Source organism: Schistocerca piceifrons, chromosome 1 (genome assembly GCF_021461385.2).
Source record: "Schistocerca piceifrons isolate TAMUIC-IGC-003096 chromosome 1, iqSchPice1.1, whole genome shotgun sequence".
Classification (NCBI taxonomy): Eukaryota; Metazoa; Arthropoda; class Insecta; order Orthoptera; family Acrididae; genus Schistocerca; species Schistocerca piceifrons.
The window spans coordinates 520,835,553-520,854,126 of record NC_060138.1 but is presented as its reverse complement, the minus strand read 5'-3'; the positions used below and the strand labels follow the sequence as shown (position 1 = coordinate 520,854,126).

The window sequence follows — 18,574 nt, the reverse complement described above, 5'->3', positions numbered from 1 at the left end:
GGGGGGGAGGAGCCAATGGAGGGAGAGGACACACAAAAGGGGAGGGGGCAGGGCGGACGGGAGAGGGAGTGGGGAAGGAAGAGGAGGGGAATGCAAAAGCACTCGGAAGAGAGAAGGGAGTCAAAGAGAGGGTAGGCGGGGAAAAACAGGATGGAAGGGGGGGAGAGGGAGCCTGGGAGAAGGACGGAGGTAAGGAGGGGGAGGTGAGGATCAGAGTTTATAGGAGGATTAAATGGAGGGAGTGAGCGCATCATCCGGGAGGGGGTGTCGACGGAAGCCACTTCAATAAGAATCATCGTCGAAAATTATCAACAGTTTACTGCACATAACTGACTCTGACTTCACAGTTTTTGTGGTGAAGCTGGCTGGCATGATGTAAGTGGAGCCCCACAATCTTGAATTTGTTCGGCTTCAACAAATGATGGAAGCAAAAAACAAAAAACAAAAAAATTGGTGCTGTACAGTTCTCAGTTTTCAATCCGATTCCATTTGGTTCTCGAGAACAAAGTTCTCTGTTGCCCCCATCTCTACTGCACGGTGAACCATCTGCACCATAACAGCAGCTGGACTGACCACCAGATGGCACATGAATATCACACACTTGCGCAGTCACTTTTGCATACAAGCAATTACTATGTAGTATATTTTGAAAATTATTGATAAAAAGCTCTTACAAACATATCTATCTCTGTGGCGTGCAACGACGTGAGGGAGGGCAGTTTCAGGAATTAAAGGCAGTGTGTATCATTCAGACGTGGAACAAGACCGTATGTTGAGAAATCTCATCAGGGTACTTGTAAACAAGCGCAAAGAGCCAGGAACAGAAAGTGGCGATTCAATGTTATATAAATGTTCGAAGATTTACGGTAATATATTTTATTTCCTCCTCATTGGATAATATGTTCTTTCAGTAGTAGCGTAACTAAGTATGAAAGATTTCCAGGCACATATTTACATGAATTTCCCCTTTTTCTGATTCTAGGAATTCTGCGCCTAGCTCCGTGCAAGCACTTTTGATACACTAGGTAAATCCGTGGTGTCTGTTCCTTCACTACGCATTCATATAACTGATAAGCCTAGCTGAGCAATCGATCCACTCTCTTCAGCGCGAATGCACAAATACGTCCGACCTCCTGTGGAAATCACAAAGTAGCAAACGGGAGTACAATGGGCAGGGACTGCGGACAGGTGGCGCTCGGTGGGTGTGTGGATCGGCCGCGAGGCGTACCGAGAAAGTCCGTGCTGACACTTTGTCCCTGATCGTGCAGTCGCTACCGCACCCGCCTAGTAAACAGTAGATCCCGTGTTCGAATCCCTTTTCAGTACACATTTCCGCTCGTCGCCGCTGAATCCGCTTAATGTCCCGTTGCAGCTGACAGCAGTGATCCCCCGTCAATTTAAATACTTAATGTGGGTTAATTCTTACAGAGAAGAAAACAGCAACCAGCCACTATTAATACTGCTATTTATGTAGGTAAATAGCGCCGTTACCCGTTTCGAACAGGAAACTTCATCATCAGACGGCTGTTCACATGATTTTCAAGATACACTTTACATTATCGCCCGTTTTCGATTTTTATTATTCCACTGTGGCGAAGTATTTTTGGTGTGTTGTTGCCCTACGGTAGAAAAACAGTGTTAGAAGCGCCCTATGTGAAAATAACTAACCTCCAAACGATGAAATACAGCGCAAATAAATATGTAAGGTTAAGTGGCTATGGTAGTTAACCCTACATATTTATTTATGCTGTATTTCATCGTTTGGAGGTTAGTTATTTTCACATAGGGCGCTTCTAACACTTTTTCTACCGTAGGGCAACAACACACCAAAAATACTTCGCCACAGTGGAATAATAAAAATCGAAAACGGGCGATAATGTAAAGTGTATCTTGAAAATCATGTGAACAGCCGTCTGATGATGAACTTTCCAGTTCGAAACGGGTAACGGCGCTATTTACCTAAATAAATAGCAGTATTAACAGTGGCTGGTTGCTGCTTTCTTTTCTGTAAGAATTAACCTATATTAATTGTACACAGCCACGGTCTCACCATGTCAATTTTAGACAGAATTTGCCGGCCGGTGTGGCCGAGCGGTTCTAGGCACGTCAGTCTGGAACCGCGTGACCGCTACGGTCGCAGGTTCGAATCCTGCCTCGGGCATGGATGTGTATGATGTCCTTAGGTTAGTTAGGTTTAAGTAGTTCTAAGTTCTAGGGGACTTATGACCTAAGATGTTGAGTCCCATAGTGCTCAGAGCCATTTTAGACAGAATTTAAATACTTTTGATACACCCTTTATTAGCTGGATGTCGGTATTATATTAGCGAACCCGTACATACCTGGTTGTCATCAGATAAACTGCAGTTAAGACTTTATTTCATTCAATGATCCACGGAACAACTTCGCCAATTTAAGGAGGACAAAGGTTTTCAGAATCCGGAAGAGAAGAGACAAACAATTAATTCATAGTACTGTGTAGAAGTGAGCAGATAAGGACAAGACAAGATAAGAAGAGCTGTGATGACGAAAACAGAACTTAAAGTGCGGATAAACTATTACAGGACGCATATTATTTGATTTAACCAGTTTCGCTTGTCAGACGCGAAGATCAGTAGAACCGAAGAAGCTTGCGTTTGACGTGCGAATCTGGTTAGACTTCTGGAAAGATCGCAGACGCCAATTTTATAAGTGGGCACTACGATTTTATTGGCATAAAAGACCAAAGGTGTTCATGTAAGCCGTTACTCTGACAAATATATTACTGCGAGTATTACAGATAGTCCCGACATTTAGCGGCAGCAGATTAAGTCCAGTTTTCTGTCCTCCAACCAACGCAGTAAACATAAGTTTCGAATAGTATTTCCACTCCGAGAATACTCAGCCAGAATCGATATTTTTCATACAACATTTAAACTTGTGTCCCTCGTGATACAAAACATATTTCGCCAATTTCATACGCTATGCCGGTGTAAAATACAGGATGCGCCCTAGGTCAGTTGTCAAAATGCTTACGGTGCAATAAGGTTAAACAAATGCAAATTATTATCAACACAGAAATATATTAAGAGCTCAATGAGTCAATAAAAGATGCTCAAAGTTTCCATGCTGTTCTAAGCAAACATTGCATCTTTTCAACACTAATTCACAAATTTTGTCGCAAGACTTCCGTGACTGCAGGTTTTCAAATTCCGATCGGATTCGTTCCTTCAAATGCTCAACATCAAGAAAATTGACGGAATGAACCTCATTTTTTAGTATACCCCTGACTGAAAGATCCATGGGTTTGATGTCTGGTGACAAGGAAGGCTATTCAGTAGTACCCTGTCTGCGAATCCATTCATCAAAGATATCTTTTAGAAAGTCTCGTGAAATAATTCCATAATGTGGAGGTGCTCAATCTCGCTGCCATGTCAGCTTCTCCTTAGCCATCTGTAGATGATGAAAAAGTGGACTATTTTTCAGTTCTGACAACAGTTCCTGTAGCATATTTAAATAATGTACGGAACTGACTATGCTGTTAAAAAATTGAGGTCCGACCAGGCCACTGCTGAAAAATCCCTGCCTATACACACCAGGATAGTTTAACTCTGTCTCCATTGCCACATGGTGATTCGGAGACTCCCAGTAGCCACAGTCGCATCTGTTCACAATGGCATTCACCTTAAAGGTCGCTTCGTCGCTCCAAAGACTGCTTTTGTAAAACTTGGGTTCGGCTTCTTGTTGGATTGTGTACAACTCGCAGAGTTCCATACACCTGCCTCGGTCATCTTCACTTAGGCCTCGAAGTAAAGCAGTCCTATACAGTCTCAATTTCAGCTTTTCCTGGATGCTTCGTATGCTTTTCTTGCTATTCCATATTTCGACGCCTTACTTTGAGATATAGTCGGTGAATGCATAAAACATCGTACAACAACATCAAGTTTCTGTTCTGTAAGAACGGATTTCGGCCATCTTGAACGAGGAAGTTCCGCTCTGAAATTTGATTTGCCAATACCTTGTTCGAGATGGAGGGTGGATGTTTCCACAGACAGCTCACAAACACCACTATAATTATAGTCGTGTTTCCATTATGTTTGTGAAACAAATAAACGCTAGAATGAAATTTTCACTCTACAGCGGAGTGTGCGCTATATGAAACTTCCTGGCAGATTAAAACTGTGTACCGGACCGAGACTCGAACTCGGGACCTTTGCCTTTCGCGGGCAAGTGCTATACCAAAATGAGGTACCGAAGCACGACTCACGCCCCGTCCTTACAGTTTTGCAGTACTTGCCCGCGAAAGGCAAAGGTCCCGAGTTCGAGTCTCGGTCCGACACACACTTTTAATCTGCCAGGAAGTTTCATATCAGCACACACTCCGCTGTAGAGTGAAAATTTCATCCTAGAAACAACCCCCAGGCTGTGGCTAAGCCATATCTCTGGAATATCCTTTCTTCCAGGAGTGCTAGTTCTGCAAGGGTTCGCAGGAGAGCTTCTGTGAAGTTTGGAAGGTAGGAGACGAGGTACTGGCGGATTTAAAGCTGTGAGGAGGGGGCGTGAGTCGTGCTTGGGTAGCTCAGTTGGTAGAGCACTTGCCCGCGAAAGGCAAAGGTCCCGAGTTCGAGTCTCGGTCCGGTACACAGTTTTAATCTGCCAGGAAGTTTCAAATACAGGCTGTTCTGCAGTTAATTTTCTATTCATTAGTTCTCGGATAAGAACAAGCAACTTAACCTCAAACTGCTAGTGACAAATCATAGACCGCGCATGTCCCTATCTCTGCCGTGTCAACGCTTGAAACCAACGCTTAATTCACGGACTAGGGGCAGAAAGCTGAGTTGCTGTCATTACACGCTGTGTGAAATGGAGCTGACAGTTACAGTTTCTCTCATTTATAACTGATATCACGCATTGATTTTGACAATTCAACGAACTGCAATACAACTCTTACACACGTAGTAGTGCAGTTAATCTAATTTCTCCAAAATCCCTGATAATAAAGCAGTGGTTATCGTTTTTACATGTGGTCAAGTTGAAAGTATTGACACTTCTTTTACAAGCGACAAATTCTTTAGTGAATATATTTTTCTTTTTATTTTTTTGCACTGTGAATTCTTGTAGTTCACCGGTTCCATAGAAGTGGAAGACGAAATAACAATTTCAAAGGCAGCATTAGTTTTCTAACGATTCCATGAGAATATGTGTGAATTGCTTTAGTAAGCTTTTGTAACAAAGGAAATTAGTTTAAGTGTATAATGTCAGGTATTTACACAAAATAAGCGCATGCTTTTTCTGACTTTTGCTTAATCCAGAACAGATACCGAAAACAATATCAAGATAGGAAGCGTAATATATTACAAAATTTTTATTATACTTGTATAATGAGCTACATATTAATGATTGTCGTCTCATAAGCTTAGTTATCCACCAAGTTTTACATCGAAGGACCAACATCCATCCTAACTTTCAACTTACAGAAATACCTCTGCATGTATTTTAAAGTGATTCACTCACACAACTGAGATTTTCTTTACTTTACCCACTCTGTAGAATACAATAAACGATTTACTATCTGACCATATGTGAAGGTCTTTACTTCTGCATCTAGTAAAAAGTACAACAGCACAACATTTGAAGTGTAAAAATAAGTCATAAATTGTGCACTATAAATGCGTAATGACATATATACTTGGCTCCGTGCCCCTAGTGACGTGACTTAGATGTTAATTTCAGTACAATGACGTCATGCGGAGCCTATACTATCTATGGTCTGTGTGTCAAAGGGTGACACTCGTTTCACACTGCTTTCTGCAAACGTGGCGTCATTTTGACGTCACGCGCAATATCGACAACCGCAGGAATTCCTATCGACTTTCGTTAGCGATCGATGTTGGGCTTTCTCGCGTGTGTAACAGCTCACACATGTCTTCAGCGGCAGAAATGTACGTCCGAAAATGCCATTGGTTTGCAGAAGAACTTGTGAGCTTATTGTTACCCGCGAAAAAATTGTGTCAAAGAATAACATAACTGTCCGCTTAGGTTTCTGCCTGACGACACACACGGAAAATAGCAAGTATTCGGAAATAAAGAGTCACATATTTGCGAGAAGGAGCCGGCTGGGGTGGCCGAGCGGTTCTAGGTGCTACAGTCTGGAACCGCGCGACCGCTACGGTCGCAGGTTCGAATCCTGCCTCGGGCATGGATGTGTGTGATGTCCTTAGGTTAGTGAGGTTTAAGTAGTTCTAAGTTCTAGGGGACTGATGACCACAGTAGTTAAGTCCCATAGTGCTCAGAGCCATTTGAACCATTTGAACTAACATTTTGTGATAAGGGTGACGTGTTTGCCATACGCTCTCACTGCGCCGTTGCCTTGAAACTGTATACTGCAAGTTATAATATAAAACAGCTAAATATGTCAAAACAAATAAGGACGCCTGCCGAATCGATCGCCGACATTGCTGTGGGACTCGCAATATTGCGCGTGACGACAAAATGACGTCACGATTGCAGGAAGTAGTGTAATACGCATGTTACCCAATATCAGACTGACTACACATTAGTCAATTTCACAACTGAGTACCATTATGCTAGGCAAAACGAAATCTAAAGATTTTTAATGAAAACTGATTTATGGCTCACCTCATATTTTCAGTCTCCTGGTTTTCGAAAGTTATTCTCTTCTTTTTTTCTGTTACACATAGATAACGAAATTTCCTTGCAAGTAAGTTTTTTGCAGTATTGTTGGCAACGTAATAAAATTCAACATTTCCTTCTTTTCTTCATAATTTCATTCCAGTACTCATACTACAGTTTGATCATAAGTGTTTGATATAAAATGTGGTGACCTCTATCGTGCCGTAAGGTTGAGACGTGTACTCGCCTTGCGGTCTGTAACGTGACAAAGTATTGCGGTAACTGGTGGGATTTCGAGCCCCAAGCTGATGTTAAAAATTTACCGATTCAAACGGGATAACTTAAGAAAGTCCTCGTTACTTGGGCGCCAGGTCTCAGCATTGTCGATCAACCCAAAAGTTATCCATAAAGCGGACATGAAGTCAGCGTCGGATTGACAGAGGTGTGAAGACAAAAGTTATCAAGAAAAGTAATTTATTTAAACAATTAATGAAAAGGAGAACGTTGTTAATGAATAGCCTCAGAATCATTTTGAGTGGGCATACTCGGCAGGGGGTAGTCAATATCGAAGAATCGGCGACTTTACCAACGCCTTGGATCATCCCTCGGCGACGGCGGCGATTGGCTTTGACGGCAGGCAGTCCCCAGCTGATGGACGTTGATCTTTTAAAGGCGGCGAGCCCCCTTGGCATCTACAGGGTGTTACAAAAAGGTACGGCCAAACTTTCAGGAAACATTCCTCACACACAAATAAACAAAAGATGTTATGTGGACATGTGTCCGGAAACGCTTTATTTCCATGTAAGAGCTCATTTTAGTTTCGTGAGTATGTACTGTACTTCCTCGATTCACCGCCAGTTGGCCCAATTGAAGGAAGGTAATGTTGACTTCGGTGCTTGTGTTGACATGCGACTCATTGCTCTACAGTACTAGCATCAAGCACATCAGTATGTAGCATCAACAGGTTAGTGTTCATCACGAACGTGGTTTTGCAGTCAGTGCAATGTTTACAAATGCGGAGTTGGCAGATGCCCATTCGATGTATGGATTAGCACGGGGCAATAGCCGTGGCGCGGTACGTTTGTATCGAGACAGATTTCCAGGACGAAGGTGTCCCGACAGGAAGACGATCGAAGCAATTGATCGGCGTCTTAGCGAGCACGGAACATTCCAGCCTATGACTCGCGACTGGGAAAGACTTAGAAGGACGAGGACACCTGCAATGGACGAGGCAATTCTTCGTGCAGTTGACGAAAACCCTAATGTCAGCGTCAGAGAAGTTGCTGCTGTGCAAGGTAACGTTGACCACGTCACTGTATGGAGAGTGCTACGGGAGAACCTGTTGTTTCCGTACCATGTACAGCGTGTGCAGGCACTATCAGCAGCTCATTGGCCTCCACGGGTACACTTCTGCGAATGGTTCATCCAACAATGTGTGAATCCTCATTTCAGTGCAAATGTTCTCTTTACGGATGAGGCTTCATTCCAACGTGATCAAATTGTAAATTTTCACAATCAGCATGTGTGGGCTGACGAGAATCCGCACGCAATTGTGCAATCAGGTCATCAACACACATTTTCTGTGAACGTTTGGGCAGGCATTGTTGGTGATGTCTTGATTGGGCCCCATGTTCTTCCACCTACGCTCAATGGAGCACGTTATCATGATTTCATACTGGATACTCTACCTGTGCTGCTAGAACATGTGCCTTTACAAGTACGACACAACATGTGCTTCATGCACGATGGAGCTCCTGCACATTTCAGTCGAAGTGTTCGTACGCTTCTCAACAACAGATTCGGTGACCGGACTAATTCCATGGCCCCCACGCTCTCCTGACCTCAACCCTCTTGACTTTCATTTATGGGAGCATTTGAAAGCTCTTGTCTACGCAACCCCGATACCAAATGTAGAGACTCTTCGTGCTCGTATTGTGGACGGCTGTGATACAATACGCCATTCTCCAGGGCTGCATCAGCGCATCAGGGATTCCACGCGACGGAGGGTGGATGCATGTATCCTCGCTAACGGAGGACATTATGAACATTTCCTGTAACAAAGTGTTTGAAGTCGCGCTGGTACATTCTGTTGCTGTGTGTTTCCATTCCACGATTGATGTGATTTGAAGAGAAGTAATAAAATGAGCTCTAACATGGAAAGTAAGCGTTTCCGGACACATGTCCACATAACATATTTTCTTTCTTTGTGTGTGAGGAATGTTTCCTGAAAGTTTGGCCGTACCTTTTTGTAACACCCTGTATACGGACTGAGCGGCGGGTAGCACTGACAGCGGTAGGCGGTGAACAGCCTTCTCTCCTTTGTACAGGCCTGGAAGGATTAGGGCGGCTGTCTTCTGGCTGTCACTACATAGTCTGCGCGTCCGTCACTGTACAGGCCTGGAAGGATTAGGGCGGCTGTCTTCTGGCTGTCACTACATAGTCTGCGCGTCCGTCACAGGTAGCTCACTACGAGGGATGCATTCTCTGGCCGAGATTTGTGCGATCGTATACTGCAGGCAGCACGGGTTCACACATCCAACTAATGTGACGTCACAGCTTGTAGCTTTCAGCAGTGGCAATGTGAGCTACCTTTCACACAGGACGCCACAAATCCTACGTAGTTGCACGGCTTTCGATATGGTGTCCGTTGCAATCAAATAGGCGGGTATCAGTGTTACAATACCGCTTATGGCATTAGAACTGTGGCAATAGTGAAATACGAGGAAGACGAAACCCAAGTGTTGGATCCTAAAATAGATTTCGCTCAGGGATAAATCAGAGGCCACAAACACATTTATAAAAGAAGTAACACTCGGAACGAAAATGGTGTGTGTTGTTGCAAACTAACTAATAGCTAGCGTGTAAACATCCTCCACTGACACACCACTCTTCCAAGGTTTTAGTATCTTATTGGATTCGTCGATGCCTTTCGACTAAATAATTTTTTGTTTAACATCACAGTCAAGACCTATTTCCCGCATATAATCCGCAAATTATACAGTGCTTTGTCTCACAAATCACGAAGTTTATACGACTCACGTTTTGGTTACATATTAAGTTTATTTATTTATTCATTCAAAAATCTTTCATGATTGTGGGCTACATCACTGGCTTACGCGCACGCACAGACAGACACAAAGTCACTTTGGGCTAAGTATGGTTAAGAGAGTGGATAAGGAACCAACCCAAAGCCCAATTCATGTACTTTCGCCCTAGTTATGGCTGATGTGTGAGATGATGCATTATCCTGGTGAAGGAGCACTTTTTTGCTTGCCAACTTTGGTCTTTCTTCAGCCAATGGACGTTTAAGACGGTCCAACAATGAAGTATAATAAAATCAAGTTATGGTACTGCCTTCTTCCGAGTAATCTATGAGGATTATTCCTTGGGAAACCCAAAAAACAGTGGCTATCACCCTACCTGCTGACAAAATGGTCTTTGTCTTCTTCATCTCACTTTCACCAACATTTGTATATTGTTTTGACAGCCGTTTTGACTCTGGTGTGTAATAATGGATCCAGGATTCATCAACAGCCACAAATCGGCACCAAAGTCTTTAGAGTTACAATTAAACTTTGTTAGACACTGTGTTGCAATGTTGTGCCCGATGCGCTTTTAATCGACCAAGAGCAGTCGTGGCACCAACCTCGCATACGGATTCTTCATAACGAATACTCTGTGGGGGATATTATGTACTCGCTCAGTTGAGATCTCTACAGCCTCGCAATATCACAGATCTTTATTCGACGGTCTTGAAATTCCCACATCATGAATTTCATAATGGGTTCCTTTGTCGTGACCTCAGTTGGACGGGCAGAGTGTGCTTCGTCTTCGGTGCTTGTCCGACCGATCATTAATTAATTAACCCAAAGGTAAATGGTCTTCAATGATGCTGTAGAGTCCATGTGAATTTCATCCAGTTTTGTTTGATTTGTGCGGCAGGTCAACCCATCAAAGCAAAATGTTTAATAAAGGCACGAAGCTTGGTTTTCTCCATTTTCAGTCGCAGTCGACGCACTGACCAATTCATACGGTTGTCAACATGAACTGTGTACTGCACATTGTTGAAATTATTTATACGCTCCTAGGAGTAATCAAGTTTAGCAGTCATGAAGGCGCAACAAAAATGTTCCATTCTTTCATGGAAATTTGCCAGACTTATCAAACCGCACCCATAGACCTTCCTGAGATGCATTTCGTTACATGAAATGCGCTTTCCGATGTCCTTGCTCCTATTAACCCAGGGGGATACTCGAAACGATAGCCCGCTTTTTCAGTAAGTGTGCTCAGTATTTTTGTTCTCATTCCATGTCCTACTCCTTCTCAGCAAGGTGCTTTGAAACATTGCCTTAACTGCCCTTTGTCAGTGCTTGGTAAGTATATGATATTTCTACACCGTCTCCTTACAGGTGTTCATTCTTCCACAAGCACAATATTTGTCAATACAGTCCAACAGGCAAGCTTTGCAATTATCAGATAAGAAATATGCACAAAACAGTGTAATTAGTGTTTAAGAAGATCATCTTACGCAATCGTCAAATGCTTCAGATACCACGAGGTAAGGATTTGAAGTAGCACCTAAAGAAGCAAACAGTTGTTCAGTGTGATTCAATGATGCAATCCCGGAAATCAGTTCTAAGCTAATGTTGCCTCTGTAGGTTCAGAAAGATCGAAGACATGAACTCAAAGAGGGGCGGGGGGGGGGGGGGGGGTGATGGTGGGTAAGAGGACAATACAGTTCGAAGTAAGCTTACTTATCCCCCTTGAGAATATTAATGATGTGCTTAGAACAAAGCTTCTGTATTTATTCCGACATTATGTATCTTTCACACATATGTTCAGCAAGGATCACAATCATTAAAAGAAAAACTAGATCCCCATTCGCGGTATAGGGCGGTAGTAGCTGTCCTCCACCACTGGCTAAACTCTAGTTGCTGTTCGCAAATGTAAATGCAGATGTCGTTTCTCGGTAATGAGTTAAAACTTGTGGGGACAGACTGTTTAATATACCTGTGTACATGGAGTCTGCAGCACACAGACGGCTAATCGTGAACAAGAAACTTTAACACTTTGTCACGAATTGACGTAAAATATCTCTGTCATCTTCTCTTGTATAAGTACTTGAGATCCTATGCAACCTGTTGAATCTTATACACAGATCTTCTTCGAGGGGGGGCGAATGTAATGGGAGAAAGCGGAGCATGTCTACCGGTTGTCGGAAGGCTCCATACGGGTGCGTAAGAGGCAAGAGAAATCTGCAGTGGAGGGAAATAATAAGCATTTCCAGTTTCCACAAAAAATTTCGCTAACGTATCTGCGGATAAGATGAAGTCTTGTCGTATGAGAAACGTAACCAGCATTTTTTCAACATAAACCATTAATGTTGAACAGTGCCACAAATTATGCATTGCGCATAACAGAGAACTGAACCCGATTTCAGAAGAAATTAAAATTAGGCCCACCCCCCGGTTCTGATCAAAGTTTGTGGAATTTCTCTACTGATTTTCAGGTGAATATTGGAACTAAACATCCCTTCCCAATTTGGAACGCCTTTCCACATCTCCCAACTTACTTAGATTTTTGCTGTAAAGAGCTAAGTTTAGGAAGTGAAATAAAAAAGAAAAAAAAGTGACGACCTTCTCTGTTGAGTAGAGAATGAAACATGGAGCAACTCATAAACTTTACACACACTAACGACAGTAACAGCACACACACACACACACACACACACACACACACACACACACACACACACAAGGCTTACACATTTTTGAATCGAACACCCCCTCAGCAACAATTGCCTGGTCCCAACCAAAGTTTTGAAGAGGTGGCCCCTGGATGTAGGGAAAATGTCGGAACTGCAGATTCTGCCTCACATACTCCCACTTGGTAACTCCATGCCACATATCCAGCTGGCAGATATGACTGGAAAGAACCGAAGTCGACAACGAACCAAGTTACAAAACAGCCCCTGTGTCCAGTTAGGAAATTAAATACCTGTTGAAAATACGTTTTGCATTTTTTTTAGTTGTTGGAGGATTTAACTAAAAATAATATTGTTTTCGTTTCTACGCAGGAAATGACGATTGGAAAGCTGTGTCTTGTTGGGAAGTAAATGTATGAATAAGAACATTCAGCTGCGTGTAGTTGCACGCCATCATTATAACTCGAAGCATATTTTATGACATATAATGTTTGCTGTTGTACAAGAACAAAGAATCCGATTTGTTATAAGAGACGGAGTATTAGCCCAGTTGAATAATGTACGCAGATTGGTAGGTAGAAAACTCTTTTTACAAATAGAGGAGGTGCTGCTGTGAATCACTGGAGAGCTACACTATGAGATTAAAAGTATCCGGACACTTGGCTGAAAATGACTTACAAGTTCGTAGCGCCCTCCTTCGGTAATGCTGGAATTCAATATGGTGTTGGCCCACCCTTAGCCTTGATGACAGCTTCCACTCTCGCAGACATAAATTCAATCAGGAGCTCGTAGGTTTCTTGGGGAACCGCAACCCATTCTTCACGGAGTGCTGCACTGAGGAGAGGTATCGATGTCTGTCGGTGAGACCAGGCACGAAGCCGGCGTTCCAAAACCTCCCAAAGGAATTCTATATGATTCAGGTGAGGACTCTGTACAGGCCAGTCCATGTTATTGTCGTGTAACCACTCCACCACAGGCCGTGCATTATGAACAGGTGCTCGATGGTGTTGAAAGATGCAGTCGCCATCCCCGAATTGCTCTTCAACAGTGGGAAGCAAGAAGGTGCTTAAAACATCAATGTAGGCCTGTGCTCTGATAGTGCCATGCAAAATAAGGGGTGCAAGCTCCCTCCATGAAAAACACGACCACACCATAACACCACCGTCTAGGAATTTTAGTGTTGGCACTACACACGCTGGCAGATGACGTTCACTGGGCATTCGGTATACCAATACGCTGCCATCGGATCGTCACATTGTGTATCGTGATTCGTCACTCCACACAACGTCTTTCCACTCTTCAATCGTCCAATGTTTACGCTCCTTACACCAAGCGAGGCGTCGTTTGGCATTTACCGGCGTGGTGTGAGGCTTATGAGCAGCCGCTCGAGCACGAAATCCAAATTTTCTCCCCTCCCGGATAACTGTCATAGTACTTGCCGGGGTCCTGATGGAGTATGGAATTCCTGTGTGATGGTCTGGATAGATGTCTATGACCCTCTTCAAGTGTAGACGGTGTTTATCAGTCAACAGACGAGGTCGGCCTGTACGTTTTTGTGCTGTTAAGTGTCCCTTCACGTTTCCACTTCACTACCACATCGGAAACAGTGGACCTAGGTATGTTTAGGAGTGTGGAAACCCCGTGTACAGATGTGTGACAGAAGTGACACCTAATCACCTGACCACGTTCGATGTCCGTTGAGTTCTGCAGAGCGCTCCATTCTGCTCTCTCACGATGTCTAACGACTACTGACGTCGCTGATATGGAATACCTGGCAGTAGGTGGCAGAACAATGCACCTGATATTGAAAACGTATGTTTCTGGAGGTGTCCGGATACTTTTGATCACGTAGTGTATGTGAATCACTGTCGGTCAGTTACGGTTTCTACTGACGGATAACTGTTTTTCACTCAGGTCGAATGTCATGATTATTATTAAGATATCGGCACCTATATTTTATTCGTATGATGCACATGAAACTCTCGGGCATAAGAGTAAACATTAGAGCATTAGTTACTAGGTAACTGTGTGGTAGATGCTGATGTGATGTGAACTGGTGCGTGGGAAACAGGTACTGTATTTACAGTTTAATTTGTGACGTAATATTACAGTTGGTTAGGAGTGTGCACGCACGCTGGAGAGAAAGAGAGAGAGGGGGGCAGTTGGGGGGGGGGGGTGTACGGGAATATCAGTGTTTTAAGCCATATATTATGTGGTTTAAAACATAGTAAAACAAATCTTTAACTCTAGGGGAGAGTTAAATTTACAATGAATAGGAAATCTTCAATTTACGCGGAATGTTATATGTTTCGGAAATAACTGGCTTGGTTTCTTATTTTCCTGACCGTGTCGGCTTCAAACATAATAAGTGCGCCAATATTGTTTGCAACTAGCAAATCGGACTTCATAAATTAAATAACATGCGGGCCCTTAATAATTACTACAGTTTGTAGCGATCTCAGTGAGATAGCCTTGATGCCGGCTAAGCAAACTTCGTTCAAGGTCGTTATCATCGTTCATTCAGTTAAGACTCATCCGCACTTCATTATAAAACCTGCTTTAACAATATATAAAAACGATGCTACAGGCATGAAATAATAAAGTATTACACAACGTGGCAAATAAGTAAATTGTTCATTATTGTTCATATGCACTTACATTAATATATACATCTTAACCGTACAAGGCCAGGAGGAGAAAAGTTAAAGAAGGAAAGACAAGTAAAGTATTTCACACAAAAGAGCCGATATTACTTTACGAAGATAGTTACAAAACTGATTAGTCCTACGTTACATATTACGACTTTATGTTTCATACAAGACTTCTGCATCACAACACAATAGTCAGACCACTGTATTTGCTCTAAAAATAGTTTTTCTAAAATAAGGAAAATAAGAGAAAATTACTTACATGTTTTTATAAGTAATATAGCTCATGCAACGTCTGTTTAACGAAAAACATACAACCTATTGTAATGAGAACAAGTATCTGTATCATTTTAACAACACGCTATTCTGTAATTTTTAATTTTTTTTGTGTGTAATTCAGTAATAAAAAGCCTACACCGTTTTATTACATGCATGAAATGAAGATCGGACTAAATGTGCGAGGAGTCAGTATCGAACGAAGTTTTATCACAGACGTTTTCTGCTTCTTTTGTGGTTAGACTGAACAACGAGAGCAGACACGCCACTGTCACGGTTCTACTTGACATTGGTTCTGTCGCTCTATTGCGACGCTCATCGTACGGCGCGTGATGATAGGCGTAGTGAGTTTATCGTGCATATGTTGGCAATGCCACTCGAGCCACGGCGAGCAGACGCGCTTGCGCAGGAGGGAGGTGTGGATTGGGGCTGCGTTATGCGAACAGTCGCGACAACATGCAGGGCAGATCATTATAACGTTTCGTGATAATTATAAAGCTTCTATTTGAAATTTCATCTCTCGCACGATTAACTACGACGTTCGCCGTACTGCGCGTGATAGTAGACCTAGTGATTTTAGCGCGCATATGTTGGCAATGCCACTCGCGCCATGGCGAGCAGACGCGCTTGCGCAGAAGAGAGGTGTGGGTAGGAACTACGTTAGGTGAGCAGTCGCGACAACATGGAGGCCAGTGGCATGTCTGCTCTCGAACTGTGAGTGAGTCCGGGAGCAGCACAGTAACCGACAGTGCGCGAGTTGAGTGTCGAGTGCAGTGCCGCAGCGATAAGTAAGGCGGCGTGCCTGCGCAACAGCTGTGCGCGCGGCACATGTCATCTGCCGCAAGAAGGTAGGAGCATTGTTTGTATAGTCAGCTGATCGCGGTAGCAAAATATGTGTGTTAAGGCGTGGCTTAGCGTTGTCATGGCAACTAAACTCACTGACAGTCGTTTATTGTTCTAAAGTGCGTCTTATGTGTTATGTTATATATCAGAAGTTTCGGATATACTGCAGTGCTAATATTTGTTTGTTGGTGGTCTTATTTTCATAGTGTAAAGGTCGTCACAAGTTCGTATTTTTGCATTACATGACAGCGGTTTCATCCGCAGCATTGTTTAGTCGCATGTTTTACTCAACAAGTGAAAGAAACAGGATGCAAACCGTCACACAGTTCAATATTCCACAAGTGGGCAGAAGCAGATGCCACGACGAACAATTTAAACAATGTATGAGAGGTGTCGTTTTGGACAAGTGGACACATGTGCAGAAAACGGACAAATTTTCTCGCAGAGTTGAAAACGAATTATGAAATTACTTTAAAAAAAAACTCTCCGTCTGCCGCGTGTTGCTTACTGTAACACCAGTTCTTCCAAATTTTTGAATGTGCTTGGGAAAGAAATCATAGTGACATTCATAGACATAAAAAAGCTTATGACACTACTAGAAAGGAATTGTTAAAAGGAATGCAACTCAGAATCACAACACATGTACAATAAATGCCTGAATTGTGTTTTAATACATAGAAAAAAATGAGAATGGTGTAGAAGGGACGGAGAGGTTTGGCACGAGTGGGTACTCTCACCGTTGTTCTTTAATATAGTCATGGACAACATCATGAAGAAGGTTCGCCAAAGGTCGAGACGATAACAAAATCATAGCATATGCAGACGATGTGTCGATTTGGGAAGAAAATAAGCAGAAATTGGGAGAACAACTAAATACATACGATACGATAATGCAGTGCCTGTGTTATTCAGATTTACAATGCAAAGTTCCTTCGGACATACATGCTATTCGCTACTGCGAATCATTTCTTGTATTTCATGGCAGCTGTAGTCGCCGCATGCCCGTTCCTTCGGACATGCATGCAAGTCCAAATGAACTTTGCATCATAATTCTGAGTAACATAGGCACTGCAAATCGTATTTATCTGCCGACACCGGGTACCCGACTTTCAAGTAAAAAGTCTACCCCTGTAGGGGAATGTACACACTGTATGTAAGAGTATAGGTTGTGGAAACATGTTTCACGACATATGGAAGCTTGGGTCTGGCCGTGAGCTGTGTTCGGATAGCCTCATGGTATGACGACTGTTCGCGATAAGCGCGATATCTGTGTTTGAATCCCGATCCAGCATAAATTTTCATAGTCTATTATACAGCTGATGGTATTCCATATTCGCTGTTGCGTATACATATTTAACTAAATACTTGGCGGAGAAAAACAGAGGAAGCAAGCAAAAATATGCTGGTAATGAAAATCAACAAGAAAAATGAAAAAAATGAAGGATTGAAGTTGTAATGGAAAGATTATTAAAGAAGTAAATACTTTGAAGTATCTAGCAAGTAAATTAACAAAGAAAGGAAACATCAATGACAAAATTTTGGAGAGAATACAAAATTGTTCAAAATTTTTTGTTGTGTATCGGACATAATTAGAAACTGGAAAATACGTACCAAGGCAAAGATCACGACATACGAGTCACCTGCCAGTTTTGATTTATGGGTCGCAATGCTGGTGTTGGATAAAGCAAAAAGGTAAACAGATTACAAGCAGATGCGCATTCCAGAAGGGATTTTGAGTAAGACGAGGAAGGACAGGATAGGGAATGAAACAATACGAAACACCCTTCAGATCAGTGGCTTAAAAGAAACTATGGATAGAAACAGGCTTAAATGGTGTGGGCATGTTAAAAGAATGGGACAAGGCAGACTCCAAGAAGAGCCTCATAATGGACACACTTTGCACGAAGACCAATTGGAAGACCACAAACCGGATTGAAAGACCAAATGAAGGATGATGTGAACCAAAGAGAATTGCAGTGGGAGTAAATGCTGAATGGTAAACCGTGGGAGAAAAGGGAAGCTTGGAGAAAAGTCTGCGAACTATAAGCATAAACGTTTTAAGAAGAAGGAAAGATGTCCCGGAGCAGTCGACACGGTATTAAATCAGCGATGTAAGACAGTTCAGTTTTTGCATGTGGTCGTCAATTACAGAGTTCGGCAATGAAAGTTAAATTTATTTTTTTGTCTTTGTTGGCTATGACCACCCAAAAATTACGCCGTCCGTCTGATTCAGGTTGCAACTATACGGTATTAAGATTTCTCAATAGTTCGGTTGCCCATCTGAATAAAGAGTAAGATGTATTTGATAGAAACCCCCGCCCCGAGAAAAACTGCGTTAGTTGTCTTAGAAGTGCGATTACTAGCGACTAGCTTTGAAAGAAGTGTGCTTGTGGTGTCTGCCAAGACCGTTTTACGAGCGAAACCGTTGCGGTCGGACGCCGTTGTGGAGGCCTCGCGTGACTTACTTCTTAAAGAACGCCTTCACAGAAAAATG

At 42.8% G+C, this 18,574-nt stretch overlaps 1 protein-coding gene across 4 annotated transcripts in view; it reads left to right on the top strand.

Annotated features, from left to right (window-relative positions):
• Window positions 1-15,918: 15,918 nt before the first annotated feature.
• LOC124798167 (sphingomyelin phosphodiesterase) overlaps window positions 15,919-18,574 on the top strand; it is a 418,031-nt gene continuing 415,375 nt past the window's right edge. For all 4 annotated transcript variants that reach the window (XR_007016925.1, XR_007016924.1, XM_047261469.1 and 1 more), the window contains exon 1: window positions 15,919-16,085. The gene's annotated coding sequence lies outside the window, so the exon portion shown is untranslated. The remainder of the gene's footprint in view (window positions 16,086-18,574) is intronic.